We start from the raw sequence: 23221 nt of genomic DNA, 5'->3' as shown, positions 1-23221 counted from the left end.
GCAAAGTAAAATAAAAGCAAAGGAAATAACTAAGTGTTGGAAGATTAATATGATGAAGATACACCCGGGGGCCATAGGTTTCACTAGTGGCTTCTCTCAAGAGCATAAGTATTTTACGGTGGGTGAACAAATTACTGTTGAGCAATTGACAGAATTGAGCATAGTTATGAGAATATCTAGGTATGATCATGTATATAGGCATCACGTCCGAAACAAGTAGGCCGGCTCCTGCCTGCATCTACTACTATTACTCCACACATCGACCGCTATCCAGCATGCATCTAGAGTATTAAGTTCATAAGAACAGAGTAACGCCTTAAGCAAGATGACATGATGTAGAGGGATAAATTCATGCAACATGATAAAAACCCCATCTTGTTATCCTCGATGGCAACAATACTATACGTGCCTTGCTGCCCCTGCTGTCACTGGGAAAGGACACCGCAAGATTGAACCCAAAGCTAAGCACTTCTCCCATTGCAAGAAAGATCAATCTAGTAGGCCAAACCAAACTGATAATTCAAAGAGACTTGCAAAGATAACCAATCATACATAAAAGAATTCAGAAGATTCAAATATTGTTCAAAGATAAACTTGATCATAAACCCACAATTCATCGGTCTCAACAAACACACCGCAAAAAGAAGATTACATCAAATAGATCTCCACAAGAGAGGGGGAGAACATTGTATTGAGATCCAAAAAGAGAGAAGAAGCCATCTAGCTAATAACTATGGACCCAAAGGTCTGAGGTAAACTACTCACACTTCATCGGAGAGGCTATGATGATGATGTAGAAGCCCTCCGTGATGGATGCCCCCTCCGGCGGAGCTCCGGAACAGGCCCCAAGATGGGATCTCGTGAGTACAGAAGGTTGCGGCGGTGGAATTAGGTTTTTAGCTCCGTATCTGATCGTTTGGGGGTACGTAGGTATATATAGGAGGAAGGAGTACGTCGGTGGAGCAACAGAGGGCCCACGAGGGTGGAGGGCGCGCCCCCTACCTCGTGGCCTCCTTCTTTGTTTCTTGACGTAGGGTCCAAGTCTCCTGGATCATAATCTTCCTAAAAATCACGTTCCCGAAGGTTTCATTCCGTTTGGACTCCGTTCGATATTCCTTTTCTGCGAAACTCTGAAATAGGCAAAAAACAGCAATTCTGAGCTGGGCCTCCGGTTAATAGGTTAGTCCCAAAAATAATATAAAAGTGAATAATAAAACCCAATAATGTCCAAAATAGTAGATAATATAGCATGGAGCAATAAAAAATTATATATACGTTGGAGACGTATCAGGCATCCCCAAGCTTAATTCCTACTCGTCCTCGAGTAGGTAAATGATAAAAACAGAATTTTTGATGCAGAGTGCTACTTGGCATAATTTCAATGTAATTCTTCTCAATTGTGGTATGAATATTCAGATCCGAAAGATTCAAGACAAGAGTTTAATATTGACATAAAAATAATAATACTTCAAGCATACTAACAAAACAATTATGTCTTCTCAAAATAACATGGCCAAAAGAAAGTTATCCCTACAAAATCATATAGTCTGGCTATGCTCTATCTTCACCACACAAAGAATTTAAATCATGCACAACCCCGATGACAAGCCAAGCAATTGTTTCATACTTTTAACATTTTCAAACTTTTTCAATCTTCACGCAATACATGAGCGTGAGCCATGGATATAGCACTATATGTGGAATAGAATGGTGGTTGTGGAGAAGACGAAAAGGGAGAAGATAGTCTCACATCAACTAGGCGTATCAACGGGCTATGGAGATGCACATCAATAGATATGAATGTGAGTGAGTAGGGATTGCCATGCAACGGATGCACTAGAGATATAAGTATATGAAAGCTCAACAAAAGAAACTAAGTGGGTGTGCATCCAACTCGCTTGCTCACAAAGACCTAGGGCATTTTAAGGAAGCCCATCATTGGAATATACAAGCCAAGTTCTATAATGAAAATTTCCCACTAGTATATGAAAGTGACAAAATGAGAGACTCTCTATTATGAAGATCATGGTGCTACTTTGAAGCACAAGTGTGGTAAAAGGATAGTAACATTGTCCCTTCTCTCTTTTTCTCTCATTTTTTTATTTGCGCCTTTTCTCCTTTTTTTAATGGCCTCTTTTCCCCTTTTTTTATTTTTCGTCCGGAGTCTCATCCCGACTTGTGGGGGAATCATAGTCTCCATCATCCTTTTCCTCACTTGGGACAATGCTCTAAAAATGAAGATCATCACACTTTTATTTTCTTACAACTCAACAATTACAACTCGATGCTTAGAACAAAATATGACTCTATATGAATGCCTCCGGCGGTGTACCGTGATATGCAATGAATCAAGTGACATGTATGAAAGAATTATGAACGGTGGCTTTGCCACAAATACAATGTCAACTACATGATCATGCTAAGCAATATGACAATGATGGAGCGTGTCATAATGAACGAAACGGTGGAAATTTGCATGGAAATATATCTCGGAATGGCTATGGAAATGCCATGATAGGTAGGTATGGTGGCTGTTTTGAGGAAGGTATATGGTGGGTGTAAGATACTGGCGAAAAGTGCGCGGTATTAGAGAGGCTAGCAATGGTGGGAGGAAGAAAAGTGCGTATAATCCATGGACTCAACATTAGTCATAAAGAACTCATATACTTATTGCGAAAATCTACAAGTTATCAAAGCAAAGTATTACGCGCATGCTCCTAGGGGGATAGATTGGTAGGAAAAGACCATCGCTCGTCCCCGACCGCCACTCATAAGGAAGACAATCAATAAATAAATTATGCTCCGACTTCATCACATAACGGTTCACCATACGTGCATGCTACGGGAATCACAAACTTTAACACAAGTATTTCTCAAATTCACAACTACTCAACTAGCATGACTCTAATATCACCATCTTTATATCTCAAAACAATTATCAAGCATCAAACTTCTCATAGTATTCAACACACTCATAAGAAAGTTTTACAAATCTTGAATGCTTAGCATATTAGGATTATTTAAGCAAATTACCATGTTATTTAAGACTCTCAAAATAATCTAAGTGAAGCATGAGAGATCAATAGTTTCTATAAAACAAATCCACCACCGTGCTCTAAAAGATATAAGTGAAGCACTAGAGCAAAACTATATAGCTCAAAAGATATAAGCGAAGCACATAGAGTATTCTAACAAATTCCAAATCATGTATGGCTCTCTCAAAAGGTGTGTACAGCAAGGATGATTGTGGTAAACTAAAAATCAAAGACTCAAATCATACAAGACGCTCCAAGCAAAACACATATCATGTGGTGAATAAAAATATAGCCCCAAGTAAAATTACCGATGGAAGTAGATGAAAGAGGGGATGCCTTCCGGGGCATCCCCAAGCTTTGGCTTTTTGGTGTCCTTATAATATCTAGGGGGTGCGATGGGCATCCCCAAGCTTAGGCTCTTGCCACTCCTTGTTCCATAATCCATCAAATCTTTCACCCAAAACTTGAAAACTTCACAACACAAAACTCAACAGAAATCTCGTGAGCTCCGTTAGCAAAAGAAAACAAAAGACCACTTCAAGGTACTGTAATGAACTTATTCTTTATTTATGTTGGTGTTAAACCTACTGTATTCCAACTTCTCTATGGTTTATAAACTATTTTATTAGCCATAGATTCATCAAAATAAGCAAACAAAACACGAAAAACAGAATCTGTCAAAAACAGAACAGTCTGTAGTAATCTGTAACTAACACAAACTTCTGGAACTCCAAAAAATCAGCCAAAATAGGAAGACCTAGAAAATTTGTTTATTGATCAGCAGCAATTGGAATCAGTATTTTATCACGTTCTGGTGATTTTTAACAATTGTTTTCGTGAACAGAAAGTTTCTGGAAATTACAGCAAGATCAAATAACTATCATCCAAGAAGATCCTATAGGTTTAACTTGGCACAAACACTAATTAAAACATAAAAACACATCTAACCAGAGGCTAGATCAAATATTTATTCCTAAACAGAAGCAAAAAGCAAAAAAAACTAAAAATAAAATTGGGTTGCCTCCCAACAAGCGCTATCGTTTAACGCTCCTAGCTAGGCATAAAAGCAAGGATAGATCTAGGTATTGCCATCTTTGGTAGGCAATTATTCAATGAGACATCTATCATCCTTAGGAATTTCTTTCTTTTTAGGAATTATCAAACTTTTAGGCACAAGATCGAAAAATTCATTCGTAGCAAATGGTTCCTTAATGATGGCAAAAAGATTGGGATGAATACTTATAGATTTGAGATCCGCGGTTTCCTTATTAGAGGATTCACCCTTATTTTTAGGAACATACATAAGCTTGGTAATTTTAGTAGGAGGACTTGGAGTATTCTTTACGGAAGAAAAAGCGGTTCCCAAATTGGTAATGATACCCTCAAGTTTATCGATTCTAGTGGAATCTTGATTTATTCTCTCATTAACTATGGGTTCCTTCTCCTTAATATTTTTCAAAGTGACTCCTACCTTAGATCCATATTGGGTAATTTGGTTGTGGATCTTTTTATCCAGATTTTCAATTAACTCTACGGTAGCAACTTTCAATAATTTCAAGTCTTTGCATTACATGCTCTAAAGTTAACATAGTTCCATTAACCAAAAGAGGTGGTGAGCCAAATAAATCTATCATAGCATTATAAGAGTCAAAAGTATGGCTACCCGAGAAATTCCCTCCGGTAATGGTAAGAAGAATATATCTATACCAAGGATTAGCACCTACATAAAAGTTGCGGAGAAGAGCGGAAGTAGATTGCTTCCTGGCAGATCTATTTTCAGCATTGCAAATTGTATACCAAGCGTCTTTTAGATTTTCTCCCTCCCTTTGTTTAAAATTTAGAACTTCATTCTCGGGAGACAATGGAGAAGATAGAGGACTAGCCATAACGACAAGCAAGCGAAAAAGAGGCAAACGAAAAGAGAGGGCGAATAAAACGGCAAGGGTGAAGTGGGGGAGAGGAAAACGAGAGGAAAATGGCAAATAATGTAATGCGGGAGATAAGGGATTTGTGATGGGTACTTGGTATGTTGACTTTTGCGTAGACTCCCCGGCAACGACGCCAGAAATCCTTCTTGCTACCTCTTGAGCACTGCGTTGGTTTTCCCTTGAAGAGGAAAGGGTGATGCAGCAAAGTAGCGTAAGTATTTCCCTCAGTTTTTGAGAACCAAGGTATCAATCCAGTAGGAGGCTACGCGCGAGTCCCTCGTACCTACACAAAACAAATAACTCCTCGCAACCAATGCGATAAGGGGTTGTCAATCCCTTCTCGGTCACTTACGAGAGTGAGATCTGATAGATATGATAGGATAATATTTTTGATATTTTTGTGATAGTGATGAAAAGTAAAATAAAAGCAAAGTAAAAAGCAAAGGAAATAACTAAGTGTTGGAAGATTAATATGATGAAGATAGACCCGGGGGCCATAGGTTTCACTATTTGCTTCTCTCAAGAGCATAAGTATTTTACGGTGGGTGAACAAATTACTGTTGAGCAATTGACATAATTGAGCATAGTTATGAGAATATCTAGGTATGATCATGTATATAGGCATCACGTCCGAGACAAGTAGACCGACTCCTGCCTGCATCTACTACTATTACTCCACACATCGACCGCTATCCAGCAGGCATCTAGAGTATTAAGTTCATAAGAATAGAGGCTAAACACTTCTCCCATTGCAAGAAAGATCAATCTAGTAGGCCAAACCAAACTGATAATTCGAAGAGACTTGCAAAGATAACCAATCATACATAAAAGAATTCAGAAGATTCAAATATTGTTCATAGATAAACTTGATCATAAACCCACAATTCATCGGTCTCAACAAACACATCGCAAAAAGAAGATTACATCAAATAGATCTCCACAAGAGAGGGGGAGAACATTGTATTGAGATCCAAAAAGAGAGAAGAAGTCATCTAGCTAATAACTATGGACCCGAAGGTCTCAGGTAAACTACTCACTTCATCGGAGAGGCTATGATGATGATGTAGAAGCCCTCCGTGATGGATGCCCCCTCCGGCGGAGCTCCGGAACAGGCCCCAAGATGGGATCTCGTGGGTACAGAAGGTTGCGGCGGTGGAATTAGGTTTTTGGCTCCGTATCTGATCGTTTGGGGGTACGTAGGTATATATAGGAGGAAGGAGTACGTTGGTGGAGCAACAGGGGGCCCACGAGGGTGGAGGGCGCGCCCTGGGGGGGGGGGGCGCCCCCCTACCTCGTGGCCTCCTTCTTTGTTTCTTGACGTAGAGTCCAAGTCTCCTGGATCATAATCTTCCTAAAAATCACGTTCCCGAAGGTTTCATTCTGTTTGGACTCCGTTTGATATTCCTTTTCTGCGAAACTCTGAAATAGGCAAAAAACACATATCAATGTATGAAAGCTCAACAAAAGAAACTAAGTGGGTGTGCATCCAACTTGCTTGCTCACGAAGACCTAGGGCATTTGAGGAAGCCCATTGTTGGAATATACAAGCCAAGTTCTATAATGAAAAAATCCCACTAGTATATGAAAGTGATAAAACAAGAGACTCTCTATCATAAAGATCATGGTGCTACTTTGAAGCACAAGTGTGGAAAAAAGGATAGTAGCATTGTCCCTTTTTATTTCTCTTCTTTTTTTGGGGGCCTTCTCTTTTTTTGGCCTTTCTCTTTTTTTATTTGGGACAATGCTCTACTTATGATGATCATCACACTTCTATTTATTTACAACTCAATGATTACAACTCGATACTAGAACAAAATATGACTCTATATGAATGCCTCCGGCGGTACACCGGGATGAGAAATGAATCAAGAGTGACATGTATGACAAATTATGCATGGTGGCTTTGCCACAAATACGATGTCAACTACATGATCATGCAAGGCAATATGACAATGATGAAACGTGTCATAATAAATGAAACGGTGGAAAGTTGCATGGCAATATATCTCGGAATGGCTATAGAAATGCCATAATAGGTAGGTATGGTGGCTGTTTTGAGGAAGATATAAGTGTTGGGTAACGTAGCAGAAATTCAAAATTTTCTACGCATCACCAAGATCAATCTATGGAGTTTACTAGCAACGAGAGGGAAGGAGTGCATCTACATACCCTTGTAGATCGCGAGCGGAAGCGTTCAAGAGAACGGGGTTGATGGAGTCGTACTCGTCGTGATCCAAATCACCGATGACCGAGTGCCGAACGGACGGCACCTCCGCGTTCAACACACATACGGAGCAGCGACGTCTCCTCCTTCTTGATCCAGCAAGGGGGAAGGAGAGGTTGATGGAGATCCAGCAGCACGACGGCGTGGTGGTGGAAGTAGCGGGGTCTCGGCAGGGCTTCGCCAAGCTTCTGCGAGAGGGAGAGGTGTTGCAAGGGGAGAGGGAGGCGCTAGGGGCTGTCATGCTGTTGCCCTCCCTCCCCCCCCACTATATATAGGCCCCCTGGGAGGGGGGCGCCGGCCTGGATCCCATCTGCAAGGGGGGGGCGGCGGCCAGGGGGAAACTTACCCCCCAAGGCAAGTGGGACGCCCCCCCACCCTAGGGTTTCCAACCCTAGGCGCAGGGGGCAGGCCCATGGGGGCGCCCCAGCCCACTAGGGGCTGGTTCCCTTCCCACTTCAGCCCATGGGGCCCTCCGGGATAGGTGGCCCCACCCGATGGACCCCCGGGACCCTTCCGGTGGTCCCGGTACAATACCGGTGACCCCCGAAACTTTCCCGGTGGCCGAAACTTGACTTCCTATATATAATTCTTCACCTCCTGACCATTCCGGAACTCCTCGTGACGTCCGGGATCTCATCCGGGACTCCGAACAACTTTCGGGTTTCCGCATACTAATATCTCTACAACCCTAGCGTCACCGAACCTTAAGTGTGTAGACCCTACGGGTTTGGGAGACATGCAGACATGACCGAGACACCTCTCCGGTTAATAACCAACAGCGGGATCTGGATACCCATGTTGGCTCCCACATGTTCCACGATGATCTCATCGGATGAACCACGATGTCGAGGATTCAATCAATCCCGTATACAATTCCCTTTGTCAATCGGTACGTTACTTGCCCGAGATTCGATCGTCGGTATCCCAATACCTTATTCAATCTCGTTTCCGGCAAGTCACTTTACTCGTACCGTAATGCATGATCCCGTGGCTAACTCCTTAGTCACATTGAGCTCATTATGATGATGCATTACCGAGTGGGCCCAGAGATACCTCTCCGTCATACGGAGTGACAAATCCCAGTCTCGATCCGTGTCAACCCAACAGACACTTTCAGAGATACCCATAGTGTACCTTTATAGTCACCCAGTTACGTTGTGATGTTTGGTACACCCAAAGCACTCCTACGGTATCCGGGAGTTACACGATCTCATGGTCTAAGGAAAAGATACTTGACATTGGAAAAGCTCTAGCAAACGAACTACACGATCTTTTGTGCTATGCTTAGGATTGGGTCTTGTCCATCACATCATTCTCCTAATGATGTGATCCCGTTATCAACGACATCCAATGTCCATGGTCAGGAAACCGTAACCATCTATTGATCGAGCTAGTCAACTAGAGGCTTACTAGGGACATGGTGTTGTCTATGTATCCACACATGTATCTGAGTTTCCTATCAATACAATTCTAGCATGGATACTAAATGATTATCATGAACAAGGAAATATAATAATAACCAATTTATTATTGCCTCTAGGGCATATTTCCAACAGTCTCCCACTTGCACTAGAGTCAATAATCTAGTTCACATCACCATGTGAGTAACACTCACAGGTCACATCACCATGTGACTAACATCCAAAGAGTTTACTAGAGTCAACAATCTAGTTCACATCACTATGTGATTAACACTCAATGAGTTCTGGTTTGATCATGTTATGCTTGTGAGAGAGGTTATTAGTCAACGGGTCTGAACCTTTCAGATCCGTGTGTGCTTTATCTATGTCATCTTGTGGATGCTACCACGCGCTACTTTGAGCCATTTCAAATAACTGCTCTACTATACGAATCCGGTTTACTACTCAGAGTCATCCGGATTAGTGTCAAAGTTCGCATCGACGTAACCCTTTACGACGAACTCCATTTCACCTCCATAATCGAGAAAATTCCTTAGTCCACTAGATACTAAGGATAAGTTCGACCGCTGTCATGTGATCCATTCCCGGATCACTATTGTACCCCTTGACCAACTCATGGCAAGGCACACTTCAAGTGCGGTACACAGCATAGCATACTGTAGAGCCTACGTCTAAAGCATAGGGGACGACCTTCGTCCTTTCTCTCTCTTCTTCTGTGGTCAGGTCTTGAGTCTTACTCAATACTCACACCTTGTAACACAGCCAAGAACTCCTTCTTTGTTGATCTATTTTGAACTCTTTCAAAATCATGTCAAGGTGTGCGTTCTTTGAAAGTATCATCAGGCGTCTTGATCTATCTCTATAGATCTTGATGCCCAATATGTAAGCAGCTTTATCCAGGTCTTCCTTTGAAAAAACTCCTTTCAAACAACCCTTTATGCTTTCCAGAAATTCTACATCACTTCGGATCAACAATATGTCATTCACATATACTTATCAGAAATGTTGTAGCGCTCCCACTCACTTTATTGTAAATACAAGTTTCTAACAAACTTTGTATAAACCCAAAAACTTTGATCACTCCATCAAAGCGTATATTCTGACTCCGAGATGCTTGCTCTAACCCATGGAAGGATCGCTGGAGCTAGCATACCTTTCAGCATCCTTAGGATCGACAAAACCTTTCTGATTGTATCACATACAACCTTTCCTTACGAAAACTGGTAAGGAAACTTGTTTTGACATCCATCTACCAGATTTCATAAATGCAGCTAATGCTAACATGATTCCGACGGACTTAAGCATCGCAACGGATGAGAAAATCTCATCGTAGTCAACTCCTTGAACTTGTGAAAACACTCTTTGCCATAAGTCGAGCTTCATAGACGGTAACCTTACCGTCCACGTCCGTCTTCTTCTTAAAGATCCATTTATCTCAATGGCTTGCCGATCATCGGGCAAGTTCACCAAAGTCCATGCTTTGTTCTGATACATGGATCCTATCTCGGATTTCATGGCTTCTAACCATTTGTCGGAATATGGGCCCACCATCGCTTCTCCATAGCTCGTAGGTTCATTGTTGTCTAGCAACATGACTTCCAAGACAGGATCACGCATTACTCTGAAGTAGTACGCATCCTCGTCGTCCTACGAGGTTTGGTAGTGACTTGATCCGAAGTTTCATGATCACTATCATAAGCTTCCACTTCAATTGGTGTAGGTGCCACAGGAACAACTTCCTGTGCCTTGCTACACACTAGTTGAAGTCATGGTTCAATAACCTCATCAAGTCTCCACCATCCTCCCACTCAATTCTTTCGAGAGAAACTTTTCTCGAGAAAGGACCTGTTTACTTCCAGATCTGAAATAGGAGGTATACCCAACTGTTTTGGGTATTCTATGAAGATGTATTTATCCGCTTTGGGTTCGAGCTTATCAGCCTGAAACTTTTTCACATAAGCATCGCAGCCCCAAACTTTTAAGAAACGACAACTTAGGTTTCTCTAAACGGTGTCGTCTCAACGGAATTGCGTGGTGCCCAATTTAAAGTGAATGCGGTTGTCTCTAATGCCTAATCCATAAACGATAGTGGTAATTCGATAAGAGACATCATGGTATGCACCATATCCAATAGGGTGCAGTTATGATGTTCGGACACACCATCACACTGTGGTGTTCCAGGCGGTATTAATTGTGAAACACTTTCCACAATGTCTTAATTGTGTGCCAAACTCGTAACTCAGATATCTCTATGATCATATCATAGACATTTTATCCTCTTGTCACGACGATCTTCAACTTCACTCTGAAATTACTTGAACCTTTCAATAATTCAGACTTGTGTTTCATCAAGTAAATATTCTCAGCATCTACTCAAATCATCTGTGAAGTAAGAACATATCGATATCCACTGCGTGCCTCAGCACTCATTGGACTGCACACATCAAATGTATTACTTCCAACAAGTTGCTCTCTTGTAACATCTTACTGAAAACGAGGCCTTTCAGTCATCTTGCCCATGTGGTATGATTTGCATGTCTCAAGTGATTCAAAATCAAGTGAGTCCAAACAATCCATCTGCATGGAGTTTCTTCATGCATATATACCAATAGACATGGTTCGCATGTCTCAATCTTTTCAAAAACGAGTGAGTCCAAAGATCCATCTACATGGAGCTTCTTCATGCGTTCCATACCAATATGACTCAAATGGCAGTGCCACAAGTATGTGGTACTATCATCACTATTTTATATCTTTTGGCACGAACATGTGTATCACTGCGATCGAGATTCATTTTAGGTGCAAGACCATTGAAGGTATTATTTAAATAAACAGAGTAACCATTATTCTCCTTAAATGAATAACCGTATTGCGATAAACATAATCCAATCATGTTTATGCTCAACGCAAACACCAAATAACAATTATTTAGGTTTAACACCAATCTCGATTGTAGAGGGAGCATGCGATGCTTGATCACATCAACCATGGAAACACTTCCAACACATATCGTCATCTCACCTTTAGCTAGTCTTCGTTTATTCCGCAGCTTTTATTTCGAGTTACTAACACTTAGCAACCGAACCGGTATCTAATACCCTGGTGCTGCTAGGAGTACTAGTAAAGTACACATTCATATAATGTATATCCAATATACTTCTGTCGACCTTGCCTACCTTCTCATCTACCAAGTATCTAGGGTAGTTCTGCTTCAGTGACCGTTCCCCTTCATTACGGAAGCACTTAGTCTCGGGTTTGGGTTCAACCTTGGGATTCTTCACTAGAGTAGCAAATGATTTGTTGTTTCATGAAGTATCCCTTTTGCCCTTGCCCTTCTTGAAACTAGTGGTTTTACTAACCATCAACAATTGATGCTCCTATTTGATTTCTACTTTCGCGGTGTCAAACATTGCGAACAGCTCAAGGATCATCATATCTATCCCTGATATGTTATAGTTCATCACGAAGCTCTAATAGCTTGGTGGCAGTGACTATGGAGAACCATCACTGTCTCATCTGGAAGATTAACTCCCACTCGATTCAAGCGATTGTGGTACTCAGACAATCTGAGCACATGCTCAACGATTGAGCTTTTCTCCCTTAGTCTGCAGGCTTAAGAAACTTGTCAGAGGTTTCATACCTCTTGACGTGGGCACTAGTCTGAAATCCCAATTTCAGTCTTCGGAACATCTCATATGTTCTGCGACGTTTCAAAAATGTCTTTGGTGCCACAATTCTAAACCGTTAGAATTATGCACTGAACTATCACGTAGTCATCAAAACGTGTATGTCAGATGTTTCGCAACATCTACAGACGACGCTGAGGTTCAGCACACCGAGCGGTGCATTAAGGACATAAGCCTTCTGGGCAGCAATGAGGACAATCCTCAGTTCACGGACCCAGTCCGCATAATTGCTACTATTAACTTTCAACTAAATTTTCTCTAGGAACATATCTTAAACAGTAGAACTAAAGCGTAAGCTATGACATAATTTGCAAAGACCTTTTGACTATGTTCATGATAATTAAGTTCATCTGATTATTTAATGAACTCCCACTCAGATAGACATCCCTCTAGTCATCTAAGTGATACATGATCCGAGTCAAACTAGGTCGTGTCCGATCATCACGTGAGACGGACTAGTCATCATCGGTGAACATCTCCATGTTGATCGCATCTACTATACGACTCATGTTCGACCTTTTGATCTCTTGTGTTCCGAGGCCATGTCTGTACATGCTAGGCTCGTCAAGTCAACCTAAGTGTTACGCATGTGTTCCGAGGCCATGTCTGTACATGCTAGGCTCGTCAACACCCGTTGTATTCGAATGTTAGAATCTATCACACCCGATCATCACGTGGTGCTTCGAAACAACGAACCTTCGCAACGGTGCACAGTTAGGGGGAACACGTCTCTTGAAATTTTAGTGAGGGATCATCTTATTTATGCTACCGTCGTTCTAAGCAAATAAGATGTAAACATGACAAACATCACATGCAAATCATAAAGTGACGTGATATGGCCAATATCATCTTGCGCCTTTTGATATCCATCTTCGAGGCGCGGCATGATCACCTTCGTCACCGGCATGAGACCATGATCTCCATCATCATGATCTCCATCATCGTGTCTTCATGAAGTTGTCTCGCCAACTATTACTTCTACTACTATGGCTAACGGTTAGCAATAAAGTAAAGTAATTACATGGCGTTTTCATTGACACGCAGGTCATACAATAAATTAAGACAACTCCTATGGCTCCTGCCGGTTGTCATACTCATCGACATGCAAGTCGTGATTCCTATTACAAGAACATGATCAATCTCATACATCGCATATATCATTCATCACATCCTTTTGACCATATCACATCACATAGCATACCCTGCAAAAACAAGTTAGACGTCCTCTAATTGTTGTTGCATGTTTTACGTGGCTGCTATGGGATTCTAGCAAGAACGTTTCTTACCTACGCAAAAGCCACAACGTGATATGCCAATTTCTATTTACCCTTCATAAGGACCCTTTTCATCGAATCCGATCCGACTAAAGTGGGAGAGACAGACACCCGCTAGCCACCTTATGCAACTAGTGCATGTCAGTCGGTGGAACCTGTCTCACGTAAGTGTACGTGTAAGGTCGGTCCGGGCCGCTTCATCCCACGATGCCGCCGAATCAAGATACGACTAGTAACGGCAAGTAAATTGACAAAATCGACGCCCACAACTACTTTGTGTTCTACTCGTGCATAGAAACTACGCATAGACCTAGCTCATGATGCCACGGTTGGGGAACGTAGCGGAAATTCAAAATTTTCTACGCATCACCAAGATCAATCTATGGAGTAATCTAGCAACGAGAGGGAAGGAGTGCATCTACATACCCTTGTAGATCGCGAGCGGAAGCGTTCAAGAGAACGGGGTTGATGGAGTCGTACTCGTAGTGATTCAGATCGCGGTTGGTTCCGATCTAAGCACCGAAACACGGCGCCTCCGCGTTCAACACACGTGCAGCCCGGTGACGTCTCCCACGCCTTGATCCAGCAAGGAGAGAGGGAGAGGTTGGGGAAGACTCCGTCCAGCAGCAGCACGACGGCGTGGTGGTGATGGAGGAGCGTGGCAATCCTGCAGGGCTTCGCCAAGCACCGCGGGAGAGGAGGAGGACATGGAAGAGAGGGAGGGCTTGGGTTGCTGCTGCCCTCCCACCCCCCACATATATATAGGGGCAAGGGAGAGGGGGGCCGGCCCCCTCAGATCCAATCTGAGGAGGGGGCGGCGGCCAGGGGGGTTGCCTTGCCCCCCAAGGCAAGGGGGCGCCTCCCCTTAGGGTCCCCCAAACCCCCAGGCGCATGGGCCCTGGGAGGGAAGGCGCCCAGCCCACTAAGGGGCTGGTCCCTCTCCACATACAGCCCATAGGGCCCTCCGGGGCTGGTGGCCCCTCCCGGTGGACCCCCGGAACCCTCCGGTGGTCCCGGTACATTACCGGTGACGCTCGAAACTCTTCCGGTGGCCAAAACGGGACTTCCCATATATAAATCTTTACCTCCGGACCATTCCGGAACTCCTCGTGACGTCCGGGATCTCATACGGGACTCCGAACAACATTCGGTAACCACGTATATCTATTCCCTATAACCCTAGCGTCATCGAACCTTAAGTGTGTAGACCCTACGGGTTCGGGAACCATGCAGACATGACCGAGACGTTCTCCGGCCAATAACCAACAGCGGGATCTGGATACCCATGTTGGCTCCCACATGTTCCACGATGATCTCATCGGATGAACCACGATGTCGGGGATTCAATCAATCCCGTATACAATTCCCTTTGTCAATCGGTATGTTACTTGCCCGAGATTCGATCGTCGGTATCACGATACCTTGTTCAATCTCGTTACCAGCAAGTCTCTTTACTCGTTCCGTAACACATCATCCTGTGATCAACTCCTTGGTCACATTGTGCACATAATGATGATGTCCTACCGAGTGGGCCCAGAGATACCTCTCCGTTTACACGGAGTGACAAATCCCAGTCTCGATTTGTGCCAACCCAACAGACACTTTCGGAGATACCTGTAGTGCACCTTTATAGCCACCCAGTTACGTTGTGACGTTTGGTACACCCAAAGCATTCCTACGGTATCCGGGAGTTGCACAATCTCATGGTCTAAGGAAATGATACTTGACATTAGAAAAGCTCTTAGCAAACGAACTACACGATCTTGTGCTAGGCTTAGGATTGGGTCTTGTCCATCACATCATTCTCCTAATGATGTGATCCCGTTATCAACGACATCCAATGTCCATGGTCAGGAAACCGTAACCATCTATTGATCAACGAGCTAGTCAACTAGAGGCTTACTAGGGACATGGTGTTGTCTATGTATCCACACATGTATCTGAGTTTCCTATCAATACAATTCTAGCATGGATAATAAACGATTATCATGAACAAGGAAATATAATAATAACCAATTTATTATTGCCTCTAGGGCATATTTCCAACAGTGGATAGTAGGTGCCAAGGAGAGATGGCGGCGTTCGGTGCATGGCGAGGAGATGAGATGCGGCGACACTTGGTGGCTGGCTAGCTCTACGAGGTGGTTGTGTGGTGAGTTACAGTGAGGGTGGCATTTTTCCTTCAAGAAAGGGAGAAAGGAGTAGCTGCTATGCAGTGACATAATGTCACATAGCCTAACAAGTGATTTTTAGAGAAAATACCATCCATGTGATATATAGGTAGCCAACAATTTATAGCTCATTAAAATCGGGATGCAACTCACATTATACCATGCAAATATACCTCGCCATGGGAAACTCTGCCCGGTCGACCCGGCCCGGTCTTGCCCACGGGTTGGGCCCGAGCCTAGGTTTTGAGCCTGAATGACACGATGGGCCAGGCCTGGGCTTGCCATATTTTTGTTTTAGGGAAGAGGCCCGGCCCGATGCACGGGGCCCGGCGGGCTTTTTCACTGACGCGCCAGGCTTGGGCTTAAAATATAGGCCCGGCGGCCGGGCCAGGCCTGGGCCTAGGTTTGCTACATCGGGCTTTGTTAGGACGGGCCTGCCATCCATGGATGGCCACGTATACATGCAAATGAAGTTGGACATATTTTAAACCCATCAATTAGATCTAAGTTTGTGACAAACAATTAGTTGAATTATGGCTCTCTATATACACAACTTTCTATTAGATTTCTTATCAATTACATTGTAAGTGAAATGGGTTTCAATTACTTTTGGATTGTTAATGGCAATCATTTCTATAGATACAAAATTTTGCATACATCATATTTATATATGCAACTAGCAAATCAAATTTCCATGGCCGGTAGCAACACACGGGTATTCTACTAGTAGAGATGGTGACTTAGTTGTACCAGTGATGTCGCATACTGAACTGACCATACCATGGGGCTCCCCGTTTCGTAGACTGACCATAGATGCAGGTATTTTATTCTCGAGTGTACGACTGAAACCACCAATCAAGCACGCTTGAATGAAGAATATAATGTCCGATCAACAGCCAAGAGAAGATTCTGCATAGTATTGCAGGCTTGCAGCCACAGTAATTTATCGTTCTCTGAGTCCAGATGTAGACGCGGTAGCAGAGAAACGACCGACTAAACGGTCGATCGAAGGCAGCCGGCGGCCGGGCTCCGTCGTGCCGTGACCGCAACCACAGCGCGCCACCACGTGAAAGCACGCTGAGGAGGTGCATGCGGTGTCTCCAAAACCCAATCGCCTGGTTCCTCCTGAATGTTTGTTATGCTGGTCCTTGAGAGGGCCTGAAAGATGTGGTGTGTCAATTATGCATGCAACTATAGCAGGGAGGTTCTACGAAAATTCGCTGGGGCGGACGGGCTCTCGACAGTGGACGACGGGTAATTTAACGGGAGACGCGGACGAGGAGGGAAGACGTTTGTGCGTAGCGGGGTGACGGCCGTCCAAGCAGTAGCGGTGTCCGTTCAATTGATGTTTTTCCAACACGGACCCTGCAGAGTTGAGAACCGTTTCTTAGTAAGTGGGATTAGGTGCTTCAGTTTTGATAAAATGCCGCTCAAATGCTCGCACGTGCATTTGGATCAGCCAAGTTCCAAATTCATTTTCAGCAAGCTTAGCATCTTTAGCAGACTCCGTAAAAAGCCCTGACCCGCAAAATAACGGTTAAAATACGGGTCGGCGTGGAAAATCCTGCCCGAACAGACCCTGCAAACGTGTCCGACCCGTAAAAGTTTTTTCGGGGCGCGGCAAAAGTTCGCCCTCAACCTTTAGATTCACGGGGTGGGAGGCCGACCCGAGCTCACCCCTTATCCGCAGCGAGATTTGGCGCGAGGGAAATTTCCGCGGCCGTTCCCGCTCCCCCCTCCTCGGCCGCCATTGTTCCGCCACCGCGCACTCCGGTCCATCTTCCCCGCCGTTCTTCGCCGCCATGGAAGCCTCCCAGCCGTCCCCCGTCACCGTGGAGGTTGCGCACGCGCAATCCCCTTCGGCGAATCTCGTCGCCGGCCATGTCGCCCCCGCTGTCGCCCAAGGCCCCAACGCGCCTGCCCGCAAGCGGCAGGGCAACGTTGTCGTGCAAGGCGGCAATCCGACCTGGCCCGCCGGAAAGGCACGCGCGCCGGGCGCCGCCGCCGCCGCTTGATCTGCCCGGCCGCCGACGGAGAAGGTGAGCAAGGTTTTGAGCGTGAAGCGGAAGAAGGTCCCTACGAAAAGGCCGGCGCCTTCCTCCACTCCCTCCGCCTCCCCGACGATGTCGTTCAACGACGCTGCTTCCACCGTAAGCGATGTGTTCGACGAAATGGCCGCAAGGTTTGCATCTTCGACCTCATGTTCTTGCTTCGCTTTTCGGCATTGTGGTTGTTCTTGACTTGATGTCGCTCAATGTAGCGGTGGTTCGAACAATGCCACTGTCGAGTTTGTGAACTTGTTGGACACCAGCGTCGTCGACATCGATAGGGACCCGTTTGCTGATTTCGATTACAATGAAACGGAGGGTGGCGTGGATGATCACGGTCTTGAAGATGAAGTGGAGGAGGTAGATGAGGGGGCGTATGAGGAAGCACAAGCAAGAAAAAGCGTGAGATCGAAGAACTACACGATCCTGGAAGACCAAATCTTGATCAAGGCTTGGAGTGTGGTGTCTCTTGATGCTTGCACGGGTACATCTCAAACCTCCAAGAGATATTGGCAAAGAATCGAAGATCAATACTTCCGCATGATGGCCAAGTATCCCAATAGGACACCACGGACCTTTCAGTCACTCCAAGGGCGTTGGGACGTGATCAAGCCAATTTGTAGCCGTTTGGCAGCTTGCTTGGAACAAGTACGCAATGCACCTCCAAGTGGAACCGTGGAATCCGACTATGTGAGTTCGTTTTCACATCCCAAGTTGTGCATATCATTTTGCATCATATGAAGTGATTGCATCATTTGACTTTGTTTAAATTGTGTAGGACAAAATTGCCCAACAAAGATACGAAGACATGGAAGCTTCCGAAGGCAAAAAATTTAAGCTAGAGCATTGTTGGGATATGCTCAAAGGTTGCGAGAAGTGGAAGTTGATTGACAAGGAATCCCCACCGAAGAGAGGTTCACTTACCAACATGGATGAAGATGAAGATGAAGATGATGATGGCCCAAGGACTTGAACAAGTCCGATGGTGACAAGAAGACAAAGGAGAAGATCAAGAGGGAACACGAAGCATCGAGCTTGCGGGACAAGATAGATGCCATGGTGCAATCAAATGAGTTGATGTTAGCGAAGACATTGGAGACAAAAAAAGAGTTGGCCGAGAAGAAGGCACGGGAAAAGCAAGAGAAGTGGCAATTGCTCAAGGACGAGGGGTTGCACAAGGTAGCCATTGAGGAGAGAAGAGCACGTGCTGCCAAGAACAAAGCCATGTCCAAGCTTCTTGCCGAAGAGAATAGGATCATGACGTTGAACCGCAATGACATGGACGACATCACCAAAGAGTGGCATGATATGGCAAGGAGGGATGTCTTGAAGAGAAGGATGCTTGCGTCGGCCGGTGCGTGTTACAGTGCCGGCGATGTTTTCTCATGGAACCAATATTGCCGATGCATTCAGTGAGCCCGCCGGTGATCTCGGTGCCGGAGTGGGAACAAGTGCCGGTGGTGGATTCGAGGGCGGCGATGACCTCGATGGAGGTGGTGCGGTGTGAAGAGCGACCAAGATGATCAAGGACGTGGTCGTCGCTTTTGCAAGTCCTTTTGCGTTTGTACTACGAAACTATGATTTTATTTACGCGCGAACTATGTTTTAGCGTTTGAATTTGAACTCATTTGTCGGAATCACTGTTAAATTCGCTTATTTGGGTTTTTCGGTTTGCGGGTCGACACGGTGGTGCCCGAGCAGACCCGGGGTAGTCGACCCGTAAAAAAACATCTTCTGCAAATATCCTTTTATACGGGTCCGTTTGCGGGGTCTGACTTTGCGGCCGCCTGCGCCGGCCCGCAATGCCGTTTTCCGCGAACTGCAAACACGTTTTGCGGGTCGGCGATATATGGAGTCTGCTAGAGATGTTCTCACATGTAATCTAATTGAAGGGATGTATGAACTACGGAACACAGTGTCGAATGGGTTATACCTCTTGGTCCAGCCAGGCGCTTGAGGATCCTCCTTGCTAGTTGATTGTTCTAAATTTGGCTCTGACAGGGCCACTCCCTCGCATGTACTGTTCAAATCTGCTGCTACTGTCAGCGCTGCGTCACCGGCATCGCCCATACTGGACTCGGACGGGGTGCAGCTCAGAGTTTCAGTGGGTTCATTGCGGGGCATATTGTCGCCGCCGGCTAGATCCACCAGGGGAAACCTAAGGAAAACAGGGGGAGCGCACTAGTAGGGTGTTCTTCTAACTACAGCGGTGGCTACTACAAAGGATAAAGGCATGCCATGGAAAATACCTGTCGACCGGATCTGACAGGAACTCGAGGCCATTGTCTTCCGCCTCCGCCATCGTCATAGCCTTGAGCTCGGGAGCTTGTGCGGCGGCCCAAGGGATGTGTATTTTTTTCTTCAAGCCCCGAGTACAGGCGGGGTTTGGGGGACATGGAGTATCTACACACGAGCTCAAATGTTCCCATATGAATAGTAAAATAAAAAAAGTAAAAACAATAAAAAAACTGAATTTTTTATGGTAAACTTTGACAAATGTTTTACAAAATTTCAACACGAAATGACATTCGTTAAAGTCGTGGCAAAAAAAGTCGATGTTTCAAAAATGCTAGTTTTGAAAACATTTTGGAGTGTTTTATTTTTGCCACGCCTTCCACAAATGTTTTCTCGAGCTGAAATTTTACAACCATACAAAACATTTGTCAAAAATTATTACAAAAAAATCAGATTTTTTTGAAATGTGTTACTATTTTTTCGATTTTACTATTCATGAGGGGGCATTTGAGCTCGGGAGTATAATAGGACATTCGGGGTTTGGGGGCAGTGGGGCAGCGTGGACGCGCGCGCGCGGGGTAGGCGGTGCGAGGGGGGTGGGGTGTTACTTTGTTCCACGGCGTCACGTTTTCACTAAACGGCGTTAGAGTATCTCTAGCGGATCGCACAACCGCGCGTCCCGCAAAACGCGTATAAGAGCGTCCGTAAAACTTTTTTACGGTGCAGCGAGCGCTCTTGTGGAACAAATCCCGTAAATGCGTCCAACAAAACAATTACGGGGTGCCTTTGCGGGATCTGTTCCGCTGGAGCGCTCGAAGGTACTCCGGGCCAAAAACCAGGATTATTGTCTTCGCAAAGACACAAACACATTTGATGGTGGTATCTTCGCCAATGCGAAGATATTCATCCATGTAGTCGGCCGTAACACCATATGCAATCACTCTTATTGCCACTGATATGTTTTGATATGCTCTAAAGCCAATTAAACCAATGGCATTCCTACGCTGAGTGAAGAAACGCCCTCTTCCCCCGACGCACGCCGCTCACACGCTCCAGAACCAACCGGATCTGCAAGCTACGAGCCCACGCACCAAGCCGATGGCGGACGCGAGCCACGGACTGAAATGGTCACCCCCGCCGCCAAAAATAGGTGGAATGGATGCGGCGCGGGGCGACGGAGCTTTCGGCGGCGTAGGGCAGCCGGCGGCAGCACCAAGGGTCGGGGATGCGCGGCGACGACGGCAGGGAGTGGAAGCGGGAAATGAAGCCGGTGGAAGTGGTTCGCGCCAACGGAAATAGAAGCCTCCAAAAATGGGCGAAATCCCGCACATACGGAGGAATTAGGCTCGCGAATTCGGGATCCCATAATTTTTTTTCCAGGATGGCCTGATTTGAAGGATATGCTCGGGCCGGGGATATGAGATGATCCAGCAAATCGGTCCTGGTTTGCAGGATCGGCTAGAGATGCTCTTACAACTAAGGGGTTAAGTACCGTCTGTTAGGCTGACATGTACCAACGGAACAGACAGAAGCACGCGGCGGAGTTACCCCATGCTTCACGGCGCGTCTTTGTATGATCCTGTTCACTGGTCGCATAATACGTCCATTCGTACGTTTGCATTGATTAGATTCATGCACGTGTCGCTCTCTTGTTCGCTCGCCTACCAGGACCAGGCGAGCCCGTGAGCTCTATTGCCGCACTTACTCTTTCAAAATGGATCTAGTGGTTTGAGAAGAAAACACAAGGGCTGTGGAATTATAACAGAGAAGGGGAGAACATGAGAAATAGAGTTTCTCTGCCTGACTACAGTAATTACATACCAAAAAATGAGAAGGGGAAATAGAAGAAATAGAGGCTGTGGAATTGCCCGCTTTTCTTCATCAATTCGGACTCTTGTAGCAATTAGACGGAGCATGAATTCATTATGGTATCAGTGTCAAGATGTCTCAAGTTCAATACCTTCTCGACACAGTATTAAAAAAGATTCTTTGACCCATGCCGAACACGTCTAAAAACTAAAAAAAAATATATGAGGGAGAGTGTTGAAATATAATATTGTCCATCTTTCTCCATTAGTTCGGACTTTTGGAGCAGCTGTCTCGAGCATAAATTCAATATGCTTAACTGAAACTTACTTAACCGACTCCATTTACGCATCCTTTTATCAACACTATTAATCATTTTTAAGAAGAATTTGTTTCTAAACTTCTAAGAAATAGCATAAAGAGCAACTAGTCATAGTCGATTAATTGTTTTTTTTCATCTAAAAGGAGGTTATCTCCCGTCTCTTCATCAATGTAATGACACATCCATTGTTATTAACTAGCATATTTCCAAATTTCACTTGAACCAAAGAAGGGTGACCTTGTTGGTGGCAGTAGTGTTGGCCATGACAAGCTTAGAGTATGTACAGCCGGACATAAGAAATATGACCCCTTAAATGCCCGCGGATGCGCCCGACTAGTGACCGGGCGTGTCCATTTTGAGCCCCTATTTTTCCGGTGCAGGCACACTCCTCATTGTCTTCCTCATATGTCCGGTTACTTGCATGTGATTGGTGAAAATGAAGAGAGAGAAAGAAAAGAATGAATAAAGAAAAAGAAAGGTGGTCCGAGGTGGGGACGCGTCCTACGAGGCGGACTGACCGGGCGCGCCCGGGCGCGTCTTCGAGCCCTCATATCCTCCCCATATTTGAGATGGATATGAGGGTTCGCGGACAGCCTGGACGTATAGGGATGATATGAGGGGTCCGGTTGGGTCAATTTTTTGCTACTTTTTTTTCTCTCCTGTACGGTCAGTAGTTCCCGCGCCCGCCTGGTCAATTTGAAGAGTCCGGCTGTAGATACTCTTACCAAAGTCTGAATCAAACTCATGAAAGTAGTTGAACAACGGCGAGCAAGCAGTGGTCAGGAGACACGCCCCCAAAATCTTATCGTTGGAGACATGTCCTCGTGTAGCCGTGCACGAGGTCACTAGGAGCCCAAGACAGGGTAGTGGAGAGCAGCATAGGGAGTGAAACAGTTACGATGCTGTGAGCGCAAGGAGGCAAAATGCAAATGTGATATGATTGGTGATGGTTAGGGTTGCCGAACTCGCTTTTATAGTTGGTTTGGTAACATCTGGGGATAAACCCATGTTCGAGTTGGTAAGAACCTACAATCCCAAAACATAAATGGTTTTTACTAATGCAATCGTTAA

Source organism: Triticum aestivum, chromosome 5D, assembly GCF_018294505.1.
Source record: "Triticum aestivum cultivar Chinese Spring chromosome 5D, IWGSC CS RefSeq v2.1, whole genome shotgun sequence".
In the NCBI taxonomy this organism is placed as follows: domain Eukaryota; kingdom Viridiplantae; phylum Streptophyta; class Magnoliopsida; order Poales; family Poaceae; genus Triticum; species Triticum aestivum.
Note: the sequence above shows the minus strand (reverse complement) of the source record.